General features: G+C 47.8%; 1 long non-coding RNA gene across 1 annotated transcript; it reads left to right on the top strand.

The window, feature by feature from the left end:
• Positions 1-11235: 11235 nt before the first annotated feature.
• On the top strand, positions 11236-12248 carry LOC111853299 (uncharacterized). Its single transcript, XR_002840430.2, has 3 exons — positions 11236-11363; positions 11502-11528; positions 11952-12248. It is a non-coding gene; the product is annotated as an uncharacterized lncRNA (long non-coding RNA).
• The last annotated feature ends 1509 nt before the right edge of the window (positions 12249-13757 follow it).

The following is a 13757-nucleotide window of genomic DNA, read 5'->3' as shown; positions in this document are numbered from 1 at the left end:
ACGCTCTGAGCTCAGCAACTAATATACTGCTTAATACATATAAATATAATTTGTTTCATAAATATAAAAATGCCCTACGGAACTGCTTTTTTGGTTCTCTTATTTAGTTCAAGTTATTAATGCGTATTATACTGGGTCAGTGGGTTAAATTTTTACCTCACACCTCTGGAGACCAGGATTCGAGTCCTTGCCCCGGCTCTGCGCGTGTGAAGTTTGCACGTTTTCACCCATGTTGTCATAGGGTTTCCTTCAGGTTCTGCAGTCCCCCCCATTTTAAAAATCAAAGATGCCAGTGGTAGGGAAGCCAGCTGGAAGTCTGTAACAGAACATTTGCCTAAGCTGTCCAGGTTCTTCATCACAAACAATAAAACACCTCACGAGGATCCATCAAACTTTACAAAGAAAGACAGCAGAGTTTAGGCAAAGTGACTTTTTCAGTGCAGCCACAGAACCATCAAACGTGAGCCACACCCATGATCTGCAGTCTCTCAGGCTGCGTGCTCCTGATCCATCACCACATCAAAACGCCCCAGGGGTCGTGGTCCAGCAGGGTATAGCAGTGCAAGTTAGAGGGGGAAATTATGAAGATGTGGCAGCTGAGAGTGTCCCGTGGTGACGCCCCCCAAGCCCAACAGCACCCTGCAGTTCTGTAGTTACTTACGTCGGCTGAATGCCCCCGGTAGAGTGTTTATCTAAGACCTGCTATATATCTACCCTGGACACCAAAGGCTGCTGGATGGTGCCCCTCAGCGGGGCTGGCAAGGAGAAGACGGCCTTCAGCACACCCTGTGACCACTGGCAGTACCACCTCCTGCCCTTTGGGGTTAACAGAGCGCGCGCCGCCTTTCACGGGCTGATGGACATCATCCTCTACCCTCACTGGGTGTATGGAGATCCCAGGTTAACCAGCCACAGCTGCCTTGTGTTCACCCCTTTGTTTAGTCTTGTATATTAGTGTCTCTTAGTCCTCTGCACCTGTCTGTTCATTGTTCTCTGTCTGCATGTGCTACTCTGCCTGTTTTCTGTAATAAACACCCCTGTGAGGGGTCAACTTACCGACAGCCTACATTTGGGTCGTCCTTCTCCTGCTGCTAAGTGATAACCGTATGTATGTAGCTGTTTTTATTGCTACTGTATTGTTACTACTGAATTAAATTTAGGGGTTAAGCACCATATGTCACGCCCCGCTCCGTCCGCTCCCGATGTGTGCCACGCCCACCTCGTTACCTCGTGTTCAGCCCTAATTGTGATCGCCTGTGTCCTGTTAAGTCTAGCTTGTCTTGTGTATTTAGTCCTCGTCTGAGTCAGTCTTCCCCAGACTTGTCATTGTATTGTCCGTCGATGTCAGTACCTGTCAGTCCGTTCGTGCAATTAAACCCAGTTTCCCTGACTTCCTGGCTCCGATCGCCTATTTCCCTGCTCGCCCGAGCCCGAACGTGACAGAATGACAAGTCTCCCCGAAAGCACGAAGCAGCAGTCCGAGCACCACCGGCTCGGACTGCTGCAAGAATTCGTGTACTGGCAATCCCAGCCCGAAGTCCAGGAGGACCCGGTAGCCCTGGAGCTGGCCAGCCGGGGCCGGGACCTGCTCCAGAAGGAGTGCCCAGCCGGGCAGGAATACCCGCTGACTAGGGCACGGAAGTGCCTTCAACGCCTGATCCAGCGCACAGCGAGCAGCCGGGAGAAGCGGAGCAGAGAGCTGGAGGAAGCAGCCCCGACGCTCTTTGTGGGAGCCTGCTCTCTTCTCCCTGCTTGGGACGACATCGCCGCTGCCCGCCTGGTGAGCCTCCACCCGGAGAAGCCGCCTCCTTTGGAGGCTTACTTTTACCGGCCGGCGCGCCTGGGTCTAGACGGGATACGCGCCGTGTGGGACGCTGTTCCCCTGGTGCCCAAAGCCCTTAGAGGGAAGGCGCCTACGCGCTCAGCACCCCTCCTACCTGCTCCGGACCTGTCCGATCCGGACCTGCATGTTCCGGATCTGCCTGTGGCACCGCCTGCTGCTGCCGCCGCCGATCTGCCCGCGGCACCGCCTGCTGCTGCCGCCGCCGATCTGCCCGCGGCTGCGCCGCCTGCTGCTGCTGCCGCCGATCTGCCTGCGGCGCCGCCTGCTGCAGCTGCCGCCGATCTGCCTGCGGCGCCGCCTGCTGCAGCTGCCGCCGCTTTGCCAGCGGCACCGCCTGACCCGCCTGTCCTGCTTGACCCGCCTGTCCTGCCGGACCCGCCTGATGGTGGCGCCCGCCGAGGCGCCCCCTGCTGGCCAAGTGACTGCAGCGCCCGACGAGGCACCCCCTGCTGGCCGCACACCCAAGGTGCCCTTCGAGGTGCCCCTTGCTGGCCATGTGACGGCGGCGCCCGTCCTGCCGGCACCTGAACTGCCCGTCTCGCCAGTCCTGCCGGCTCTTGACCTGCCCGTCTCGCCAGTCCTGCCGGCTCTTGACCTGCCCGTCTCGCCTGTCCTGCCGGCTCTTGACCTGTCCGTCTCGCCTGTCCTGCCGGCGCCTGAACTGCCTGAGGTGGCCGCGGTTGCGCCCCCTGCTGGCCGTGTGATGGCGGCGCCCGCTGTGGCGCTCCCTGCTGGTCGCGTGCTGGCGGCGCCCGCCGAGGCGCCCCCTGCTGACCGGACGCCCGAGGCGCCTGCCCAGGCGGCCCCTGCTGGCCGCACAATGGAGTTACCTGCTGCGCCACCCCCTGCTGGCCACGTGCTGGTGGTGCCTGCTGCGGCGCCCCCTGTTGGCCACGTGCTGGTGGTGCCTGCAGCTGCGTCTGAGGTCCCGGTGCCGCCTCCGCCTGCACCCACGCCCACAGAGGCGCCCCCTGCTGGATACATGCCCACGGCCCTGCCTGAGGCTGCCTCTCCCGTCCTGCCCGCGGCCCTGCCTGAGGCCGCCTCTCCCGTCCTGCCCGCGGCCCTGCCTGAGGCCCTGACTCCCTCGCCATTACCCCAGCAAGGCCGACGCCCCCCAGGACCCCGCCTCTCCGTCTCCAGCAAGGGGCGGGGACATAGGCGTAGGGCCCGGGTCCCGCCCGCCCTGCCCCCTGGCTCGCCCGTTCGGCCCCTGGCTGTGGCTCGGTGGCTGCCTGCAGGTCCTCCGGCTCGGGGTCGTCGGTCCCCTCCGGGTCCCCCCCTGGATCCTCGGTGCCGGTCCTCGGTCCCGCCTCCAGGTACATGTCGGCCGCCTCCGGGCCCCCCTGCTCCGGCTGAGCGTCGGACGGCGCCTTCGCCGGCTCCGGCTGCGCCTCCGCCTGCCGCGGCTTCCCCCTCCTGCCTGCCTTCACTGGTGTTCCCTCCTGCTCCCTCCGTGTCCCCTCCGTCACTCCCTCGTCCCGTTCCCTTGGCCCCTGGGTGGTCCCCTCCTGCTCCCTCCTCCCTCTCCCCTGCGGCCCCTCCGGCCGCTGCCCGTCGCCCGCCTGGGCTCCCTCGTGCTCCCCTTTTTCCTCCTCCCTTTCCCTTTGTCCCGCCTGTCTCTGCTCCTCGTCCCTTTGTTTCTCCTCCGTTCACTCCTGGGCCTTTTGTTCCGCCTTTCTCCCCTTCTGTGTCTCCCTTCCAGGTCTGTCTGTCCGCTTTCCCTGTTCTTTGTCGGGTTCTGTCCTTCGTCTCGTCCCTCTTCCTGTTTTGTGTCTCTGTCTTGTTCCCTGTTTTTGGTTGATGTTTTGCTTTGTCTTCCAGGTCCTGTTCCCCGGTTCCGTCTCGTCCGTCGCCTCCTCTCGGGCACGCCCGGTGTGCGCGCCTTTGGGGGGGGGTTATGTCACGCCCCGCTCCGTCCGCTCCCGATGTGTGCCACGCCCACCTCGTTACCTCGTGTTCAGCCCTAATTGTGATCGCCTGTGTCCTGTTAAGTCTAGCTTGTCTTGTGTATTTAGTCCTCGTCTGAGTCAGTCTTCCCCAGACTTGTCATTGTATTGTCCGTCGATGTCAGTACCTGTCAGTCCGTTCGTGCAATTAAACCCAGTTTCCCTGACTTCCTGGCTCCGATCGCCTATTTCCCTGCTCGCCCGAGCCCGAACGTGACACCATAGGCACTTATTGTAATCACTATTATTATTAGACTTTCTGAGATGGGAGTCTATGGGAACACATATGATGGCTTGGTAGATTTTTTAAATTTGACACATTGATTGAGGACAGTCTACTGTATACAGTCACCAAATTTGGGGTCAGTCCATCCATCCCTATGGCGCCACCATCAGGTAAAATTTCAAGGTATATTTTTGCTTATTATTTTTGAACTGTTTTCAAACTGTTGAACAGTTTGAAATCTATTTTTTTGCTTGAATTGTTCAGTATTCCTGATTCGACTGCATCCTTTGGTTTTAAAGTCTACCGTCCTGGACTTATTACACTTTCAATTTTTCAAAAAACCTACTTTTGCAAACTCATTTAAAGCTGTTGATTGTATCACTGCCAAATTTGGTATGTATCACCTACAGAAGGTTTGGAGCAAAAGTTGTTCAAACCATTATGCTAAGGCAAATAGATTTAAATGTAATAAATTTGATGACAAAGCCACCACACAGGAAGTGAGGTTGTAACTCAGCAATACTTTGATATATCAAAACTAAATTTGGAAGATTTCAAAGGACTTGGGACCCAAAAAGAGTCATTCCACCAGTAGAGGGCGATGCAATAAGCAAAAATGTGTTAACCTGTTTGTCTTAGAAAATACATCTTATGTCTTCTAATACTGTGGGATGTCCGCAGGCTGATCCATGGGAATTTTCATGTCCACCAAATTACAGTTTTTCTCAGTCGCTTTGGTGCTTTTCTCAGATCAGAATGAAAAGTCTCAAAACCATTAGTGCAACCTCCACAACATTTAGTCATTTGTGCACATTGTAGTACCAATTTCTCCTTCCTCTGAATAAATTGCAAATGCCTTTGGACATGTATCAGTTGCTTTCATACAATTCTCTGCCATTTTATAACATTATCATTTGCTTATGTCATGTCAGTCAAAATGAACTATACTTTTGGATGCTGAATAGTCGTTCATAATAAAACTAATAGTCTTCATTTCATTGCTTGAGTCATTACATACAAAATTGTTGAATTAGTTATCAAATTCTGTCAAGCAAATTTTATACCTTTCTTTATTATTTTTTCCTGGAAATGTCTCCTAAATTGAACAATTTCTCTCAGGTGAACTTCAGCTTTCACTGACGAGGAGGTGTGTGAAGTATTAGTTGTAACCAATGACAAGCCACTTGTTCACAGTCACTCATGGATCAATCCCATGAACCCTCAATTGGCAAGCATATACAGTATGAACCGAGCAGGAAATTCAAAGCGCTGTCATAGAGGATAACGGTGTATTTGGCAATATTGGATCTGTGTCAATTGCAACAATTGACAGAGTGCTCAAGAGAAAAGAAATGCGCATGAAACAATTGTACAAAGTGCCATTTGAACGGAACAGTGAAAGAGTGAAGGAGATCTGTCACCAGTATGTACAGGTAAAACATGTCTTCTATGTATACTGTTTTACTTTGTGTAGTTCTATGCAGTAGACTAGCAATTCTGTATATATATTCACAGAACATACAAAATGCATTATGTTACACAGGAAAAGTTGTTACATTTCTCTCTCTCTCTCTCTCTCTCTCTCTCTCTCTCTGGAGCTGGAGCTGGAAGCCAGGGAACCACTGCACACATTCATATTCAAAGGCAGAAGGCGTGGAAGAAATCGCATTGGACAGAGAGCAACCACTGATGACAATGTGTGCAGCCATGTCAGACAATGGCATCCTCACCCATATTACCCTTCTTGGTCCATACAATACACAACATCTCCTCACTTTTTTTTAGACACTCTTTACAGGGACATAGTCCCTGAGAATGAGAGGGGTGGAGGCCAACTCACCAAGTATGTTGTTGTGTGGGATAATGTCCGTTTTCACCACTCACATCTGGTCAGACAGTGGTTTGCAGCACATGACAGAATGCTGGTTGAATATCTCCCTCCCTACTCCCCATTCCGTAATCCGATAGAGGAGTTTTTCTCTGCCTGGAGGTGGAAGGTTTTTGACCGGCTTTTTGACCGGCATTCACATGCGCAAATGGCTCTGCTAGCAGCTAAGGATGCAGCATGTGACGACGTCACAGCAGAGTCATGCAGAGGGTGGATTCGCCACTCCAGGAGATACTTTCCTCGCTGCATTGCAAGGGATGACATCCGTTGTGATGTAGATGAAAATACGTGGCCAGACAGACAGGAACGTCTGGATGTACCAGAATGATTTGCGTATGTTCAGTTACAATATGTACTGTTATATTGTTCACATTTGTGCACAGCTCTACCAAAAGGGTGTTTCTTGTGTTTATTCTACATAAGTGACTGTAGAGTATTTTTCTTTTGCACAATGTTGTAGAATTACAAACAGCCTATACAGTAAAAATGTGAAACATACGATTTCAGTGTCTTGTACTCACTTAGTTCCCTAACTACAGGAATGTCTAACTTTACTGTAGATTTTACTGTAAATGGCTGTACAAAAAGTGTATAGTGCTGTCGAGCATTTTCAGGTAGTGTCACCGAGTTCTGACCTTTTTTTGCATTGGAAAACACTGAGAGAATACTGTAAACTGTCATAATGAAAACATGACAAAGCCATTTGACTATCTTGTTCATAAAGATGGTGTCAAGACTTCTCATTTGATGACACTGGCAGTTTCATTGACCTGAATACTTGCTTTTGAGGAATGGATTATCGATTTTGAGCAAGTGACCTGCTTTTGCAGGTTATCCACTAGGTTTTGCAGTTTGCACCAATTGTTTTGAGAAATACACTAACTGCTGTGCAAATGTTAATAGTGATGTGAGAAAAGCACCAAAGCGACTGAGAAAAACTGTAATATGGTGGCCATATTGGATTTTACTGAAAATTTGAGAAGGGTCCAGCTGCAGACGCCAGCAGAGTGGAGCTCCACCAGAATCACATCACCTCCACAGGAAACACGTGACCTCAACTCTGTGTTACAGCAAATAAACCCTAACCTTAACCCTAATCCTAACCCTAACTGGAGCTCCACTTTAAGTCCTTAAAGATCACGTGTTTCCTGTGGAGGTGACTCAGACTGTGGCTATAGATCTCAAATTGGATAACATCACTGTGACTATTGATCGCAGATTGGATAACATCACGGAGAAGCTCACGGCTTTGCAAAGGATTTGGATGGCGGAGACCAGCGTGGACATTAGAGGAGCTGCAAAATTACAGCTTCTCGCCCGAAAACCCAAACAACCCCATTCTATCTGCTTTTGGCTCCCCCCTAATCAGCACTGGCCTTGGCCAAGGCCGCTGCTGAATTAACAACTCCCCCGGAAGAACAAGGCAGTGAGACTCTCTTGCATTCCTCTCCCCCAATCCCAAGGACACCTGGATACACACACACATATACACTCACCTAAAGGATTATTAGAAACACCTGTTCAATTTCTCATTAATGCAATTATCTAATCAACCAATCACATGGCAGTTGCTTCAATGCATTTAGGGGTGTGGTCCTGGTCAAGACAATCTCCTGAACTCCAAACTGAATGTCAGAATGGGAAAGAAAGGTGATTTAAGCAATTTTGAGCGTGGCATGGTTGTTGGTGCCAGACGGGCCGGTCTGAGTATTTCACAATCTGCTCAGTTACTGGGATTTTCACGCACAACCATTTCTAGGGTTTACAAAGAATGGCGTGCAAAGGGAAAAACATCCAGTATGCGGCAGTCCTGTGGGCGAAAATGCCTTGTTGATGCTAGAGGTCAGAGGAGAATGGGCCGACTGATTCAAGCTGATAGAAGAGCAACTTTGACTGAAATAACCACTTGTTACAACCGAGGTATGCAGCAAAGCATTTGTGAAGCCACAACACGCACAACCTTGAGGCGGATGGGCTACAACAGCAGAAGACCCCACCGGGTACCACTCATCTCCACTACAAATAGGAAAAAGAGGCTACAATTTGCACGAGCTCACCAAAATTGGATAGTTGAAGACTGGATAAATGTTGCCTGGTCTGATGAGTCTCGATTTCTGTTGAGACATTCAAATGGTAGAGTCAGAATTTGGCGTAAACAGAATGAGAACATGGATCCATCATGCCTTGTTACCACTGTGCAGGCTGGTGGTGGTGGTGTAATGGTGTGGGGGATGTTTTCTTGGCACACTTTAGGCCCCTTAGTGCCAATTGGGCATCGTGTAAATGCCACGGCCTACCTGAGCATTGTTTCTGACCATGTCCATCCCTTTTTGACCACCATGTACCCATCCTCTGATGGCTACTTCCAGCAGGATAATGCACCATGTCACAAAGCTCGAATCATTTCAAATTGGTTTCTTGAACATGACAATGAGTTCACTGTACTAAAATGCCCCCCACAGTCACCAGATCTCAACCCAATAGAGCATCTTTGAGATGTGGTGGAACGGGAGCTTCATGCCCTGGATGTGCATCCCACAAATCTCCATCAACTGCAAGATGCTATCCTATCAATATGGGCCAACATTTCTAAAGAATGCTTTCAGCACCTTGTTGAATCAATGCCACGTAGAATTAAGGCAGTTCTGAAGGCGATAGGGGGTCAAACACCGTATTAGTATGGTGTTCCTAATAATCCTTTAGGTGAGTGTACATACGCACAGATACGCACTCACCACACCCTCCCCCCAACCAACGCCTTCGCCACTTCATACCCCCAGCATGTGACCGGCGCTGGATTTGGCTGCAGGACCGGATGGCTGTTTGTCTATGCTGGACTACCTCCACCTCCCCATTTCCCTCCCCTGTTGCCAGTCACGACATTTTATGTTGTAAAGTGTGTTGACCATGTGCTTATGTTGCTGAGGTGTTTTTTTCTGTTCCTACATTGTACTCCCTACTGGAGTACAGTCTGGGGGCTGTTTTTTTATTATCCTCCTCTCTCCTCGTGTAATTCTGTTTTCTCTGTTCTTCCTATGTCCCCCGTCTTCCTGACCTGTCTACCCCCTATAATGTGATGTTTGTATATGCATGGTCAGGTTGATGGCCAGTTTTTTCGCTGGTACTTGTGACTAGTGACATGGTATATTGCAACAGCAATAAAGGGTTTTCATCATCATCATCATCATCATCATCATATTTCCGGTGGAGCTCCACTCTACAGGCATCTGCAGCTAGACCCTTTTGGAAAATGCAAGAATTTTCCACAGGCCACAAATTTTGTCCAATCTTCTCCAAATTTGTCAGAGATGGTCTTCATACCAAGCCTCACAAGAGGTATCAGATGGATTTTTGATTCTCAAAGCTGTTTGCCCGTCATCGCCAAACAAATTTTGCAGCAAAGCCACGCTGCCTTTGATATGGATGAAATTTAGCATCCTAAAACTATATGCTGACACAGTTAAAGTGCTAAAAATTCACTCCAATGCCTGTCTGTCACAAATGATATATAATTTTACATTAATGGTATTCTGGTTAATTCTACTAAATATGTCTGCAACCTTGTGACATTTGGCTCTAAGGGAATATCCATGACATATACAGTACAAACTCTTTCTGGTGACTTTTAGGCCGTACATGGTCTTGCTCCCCAGGACACCGCAGAGCTCCTCCTCCTTTATACACCTGCCCATTCCCTCAGGTCTGCAGCTACTGCTCTCCTAATGCTGTCTCGCCTTTGCTTGTCTTCTGTGGATGGCAGGGCTTTTGGTTTTTTAGCTCAAAAACTTTGCAACTCGTTACCACAGAACATCCTTCATCTCCCGTTTTAGGCAGAATTTATAAACATATCTTTTTACTCAGCGAAGTGCTTCCTGTACTTGCTCCTGATCTGTGTTCCAGTTTTTCTTGAATGCATCATTCAGCGTGTCAGCTTATGTTACATGATATATGTTCCTCTGGTCATGTATTTCCGCTTTCTGACTTTCAGGAGTGTCACAGTGGTGCAGTGGTTAGCACTGTCGCTTCACACCTCTGCACCCTGGGTTTTTTCCATGACGTTTACGCCATGCTTGTGTGCTTGGCCCCATTATTGCTATTATTATTATTATATAAGGCAGAGGCAATGAAACTCCTCCCTCATCCTGTGACCAAGAACCAAATAAGGGCCGTTCTCATATTGGCTGGGTACTATCACTGTCTTACACAAACCATCCATTTTGGACAACACTGAAAAGGACAAGCTGCCCCCTGTCAGGAGGACCAAGGCAGGGGAGCCTACTATCCATCATGAATAAGCCAGTCTACAATGCCCTTCTGGGTCAATGCTAATGCATCTTAAACCAGGACCTCAGGCATGAGGAACATCCAGTACTCAGCCTCTCGTAGAAGCTCATCCCCATCGAGTGTGAGGTCCTGTTTATCGGATGGATCATCAGCGAGTTGAGGTACTACCTCCTCTTTTGGCTCTTTACTCTGCTTATAGACCACACTCCCCTGAAATGGATGGCCAAGGCTACGAATACCAACATCTAAGTGACCCACCAGTTCCTCACCTCCATCCCCCCCCCCCCCAAAGTGTTTGCCTCTGTGATGGTCCTTTAAGAACCTCTTTACTGCACTCTCACAATTCCAGAGTTTTCAGTTCATGCATAATCATCTAGTATGGAAGCAAAGGCACACGATGAAGCATCTCCTCTCCAAGACATGTAAGGTCATCTAACTGATGCAGCCTCTCACTGGTTGACTCCCTCTACACCAGCCTACATCACAAGGACGGCTAAAATCATCTCAAGGCTGACAAAAGGTATCGGCCTCTAACCTCCAAAACCTCAAGCATTAAGAAGAGTGTTTTTTCCTTCTATGGCCACAGTTTTTATCACAGTTTTTTTTTACATTTCTGCCCATGAGCACTACTGCAAAAATAAACACTCATCATTGCAATTTTAACATTGGTGACCTCGTTTATGTTTTTGTTTATATACTTGCATCAGGTCCACCTTTAGTCACCATTGCTCACCACTCAGAGACTCTTTGGCAGCCTTAGACAGCCCATCTCTGCTGGACATCCACCTTAAAAGTGAGACGGCCAAAACCAATATGCACTATATGAAATAAGCAACTTGTAGAGTGACATTTAATCTACATCAGAATAACCTTTGCATTTTGCAAAATGAGTTTTGAGGAAAGCATTTAGTTGCATTTTACCTAATGAGACAAAGTGAAAGGTTTAGAGTGGCGCCCTGCTGAGTACCGTGTCGTCTCGTGCACTCTGTATGTCTGTGGTGAGCACAGCTCCACCCCGTCCGCACTTCCTAATTCACACCCTACATGCTGCGTAACCAGAATCACACATATGCAGCTCCCTCTTTGTTCACTCAGACTTTATTGTATCCGATTCAGAAATGAAGTTGTCCTTCTCCTCCAGTGCTTCTCTCTTTCTTGTCATCCTCATCAATGGTGAGTTATCCTTTCATTAGTTGTGTCTGTCTTGATTGGCTTTGTTTTTCATTACTTTGCCTTGTTATTTAAAACGTGCCATTTCATGTTACATTTCTTTCCTTTCTTCAGTAATTTTACTTCTCATTTTGTTTTTAGGTTTCATTCAGTTCAGTGAAGCACAAGGTTAGTATACATGAAAACTAGGCCATGTTCTCACATTATCCAAACGTAATTGCCTGTGTCTGCTGTGTATTTGACCTTTACTGTGGGCTGTATGCTTGGAGGTGCCTGAGTGTCTAAATAGGTCGTGGTGTTAAACAGAGCATGTTAGTTATTGGAATGATTTAGGTTCCTCCTGCACTGACAGGCATGTAGCCCAGACTCTGTGAGTGTGTGTGAGGGACGTCTGTATCTCTACATGTGACACTGTGGTTAAGCACATGTAAGAATTAATCAGTTTATAATTTACTTAAAAAAAAATGTTAATCTGGAATAACATTTAGTTTGACAGTAGCATTAAGTTTTAAGGTCTTTTCGGGAGTATAACTCAGATACTGCAATGATTATGTTTTTTCTCACATGTAAAGTGTTTCCTTTTCCACACAGGGCAGCCAGGAAAACCTCACATTATAGTCAATCAGGCTGCTGGAGGTGGGATGGTCTATATCGCCTGCATGTTTAGCCAGCAAACTAATAAAAATATCAGCTGTTATCTGTACACTGGAGACACACCTGAGCCCTTCACTTCAACATGGACTACAGGGGGAAAGGTCTGTAATTTTTACATACATAATACTGACCTACAGAAGCACTTAGAGTCTGCATTCAGCAGGGAGCTGAGCTGTGATTACACTGTGAACACAGACCTACCGACTCACTCTCCACGGAGTGATAAACGTGCAATAGAAGGTGAGTGAGTTTAATTCCACATTCATTTTATATGCAGTTCTGTACATGAGCAGTTTGTTAAGGTTCCCCACATTCCTTTGTTTTCATATGTACTTAGTGCCTGTGTTGTTTATTAAGTGATAGAGCAGGTAGACAACTAAGGAAACAGGGAGGACACAGACACTGTTGCCAAGCAACAACGACCACGACCATGACAGCACCTACTGCGACAAACATTCGACTCGCTGGCCAGGCCCTGAGCCCTTACATATAAAGGGTAACACACAGGTGCAACACAGGAGGGCAATCAGGGCAGGATAATTACTCATTACTAGACACGATACGGTAACACAAGGGGCAAACAGTAGCTAAGCCTGATAGGCTAACACTTTAAATCCCTCTTTTTCAATGGGTTCTCCAACACAACGGAACCACTTTTCAGATGTTTTTGATAAATCTGTGTACTGTACAGTATTGTTTTTCTCTGACTCTTACAGTTCGCAGACGTTAATGCTTAATTCAATTCCACTTAAAAACTAAACTAAGGTGTTTGTTTAATAAACACGTAAATTTTAAATTAAGCATCTGTATTTTGGCTTCTTGGATTGGTTGAGTGTTCTCTAGTTTTGCGCTAAGCATTTGCAGACCCAAGACCCATTTATATCGGTTAATTCTAGGATTGGGGCTAGGAAATCTGATCGTGGATCAGCACAGGAGCTTGCTGGTTTTAAAACCCTTACATTTCCAACTCTGCCTCGAGACCCTTTCAGAACTTGCCAAGACCCAAATTTGTGTCATGACCCATGGGTTGACTTCTGTTGTGTAAGTTCAACAGCAAGGATGAGAATGATTATGGGCTTGCAGAGTGTCAGCAGAAGAAGTGGCGGTAAACTTTTACACAGATTTTTTTCAAGCTTAAACTAGATAGTGATGACAAGGAACCATCATTAAAATTGCAAAGCTTGCTAAATTTAGTTTTGTATGACTTAGTAAAAATGTTCTAGTGTAATTATGGTCTCAAACCAGCAGAATACTGCGGTCCTTGTGATGTGACAATTGCATGTGTATAACATGGCATGGGAATATTAACATCGCACATTGTGCCAGCCGAGAGCAGAATGGTGACACACTGGGAGTCGCTGTGGCCGTGCACGACCAGTCTGTGTGTGTGGAGTTTGTATGTCCCCCCCTGTGTGTGAGTAGCTTTCCAGCACATCCTCTGGTTTCCTTCCATTGTCCAAAAACATGCGGCAGAAATATGCACCCTGCAATGTCTGGTTCACTCCTGCCTCGCACCATTTGCAATGATTATAAAATAATATAATATAATATATACTATAATATAATTTAAACAATTACTCCATGAACCATTGCATTAATTGGTACATTACTTGAGTGACAAGCCTATTATGGCATGTTGTATGTGCAAACTGGGAATGAATCCCTGTATTAAATTATCGTGGCTTTGTTTTTAGTTCACATCTCACAGCTCTACGTGCATCGCCACCTTCCCCCACATGAAAA

The sequence above is a fragment of the Paramormyrops kingsleyae genome, chromosome 9, assembly GCF_048594095.1.
Source record: "Paramormyrops kingsleyae isolate MSU_618 chromosome 9, PKINGS_0.4, whole genome shotgun sequence".
In the NCBI taxonomy this organism is placed as follows: Eukaryota; Metazoa; Chordata; class Actinopteri; order Osteoglossiformes; family Mormyridae; genus Paramormyrops; species Paramormyrops kingsleyae.
Note: the sequence above shows the minus strand (reverse complement) of the source record. Positions and strands in the feature narration are given on the sequence as shown.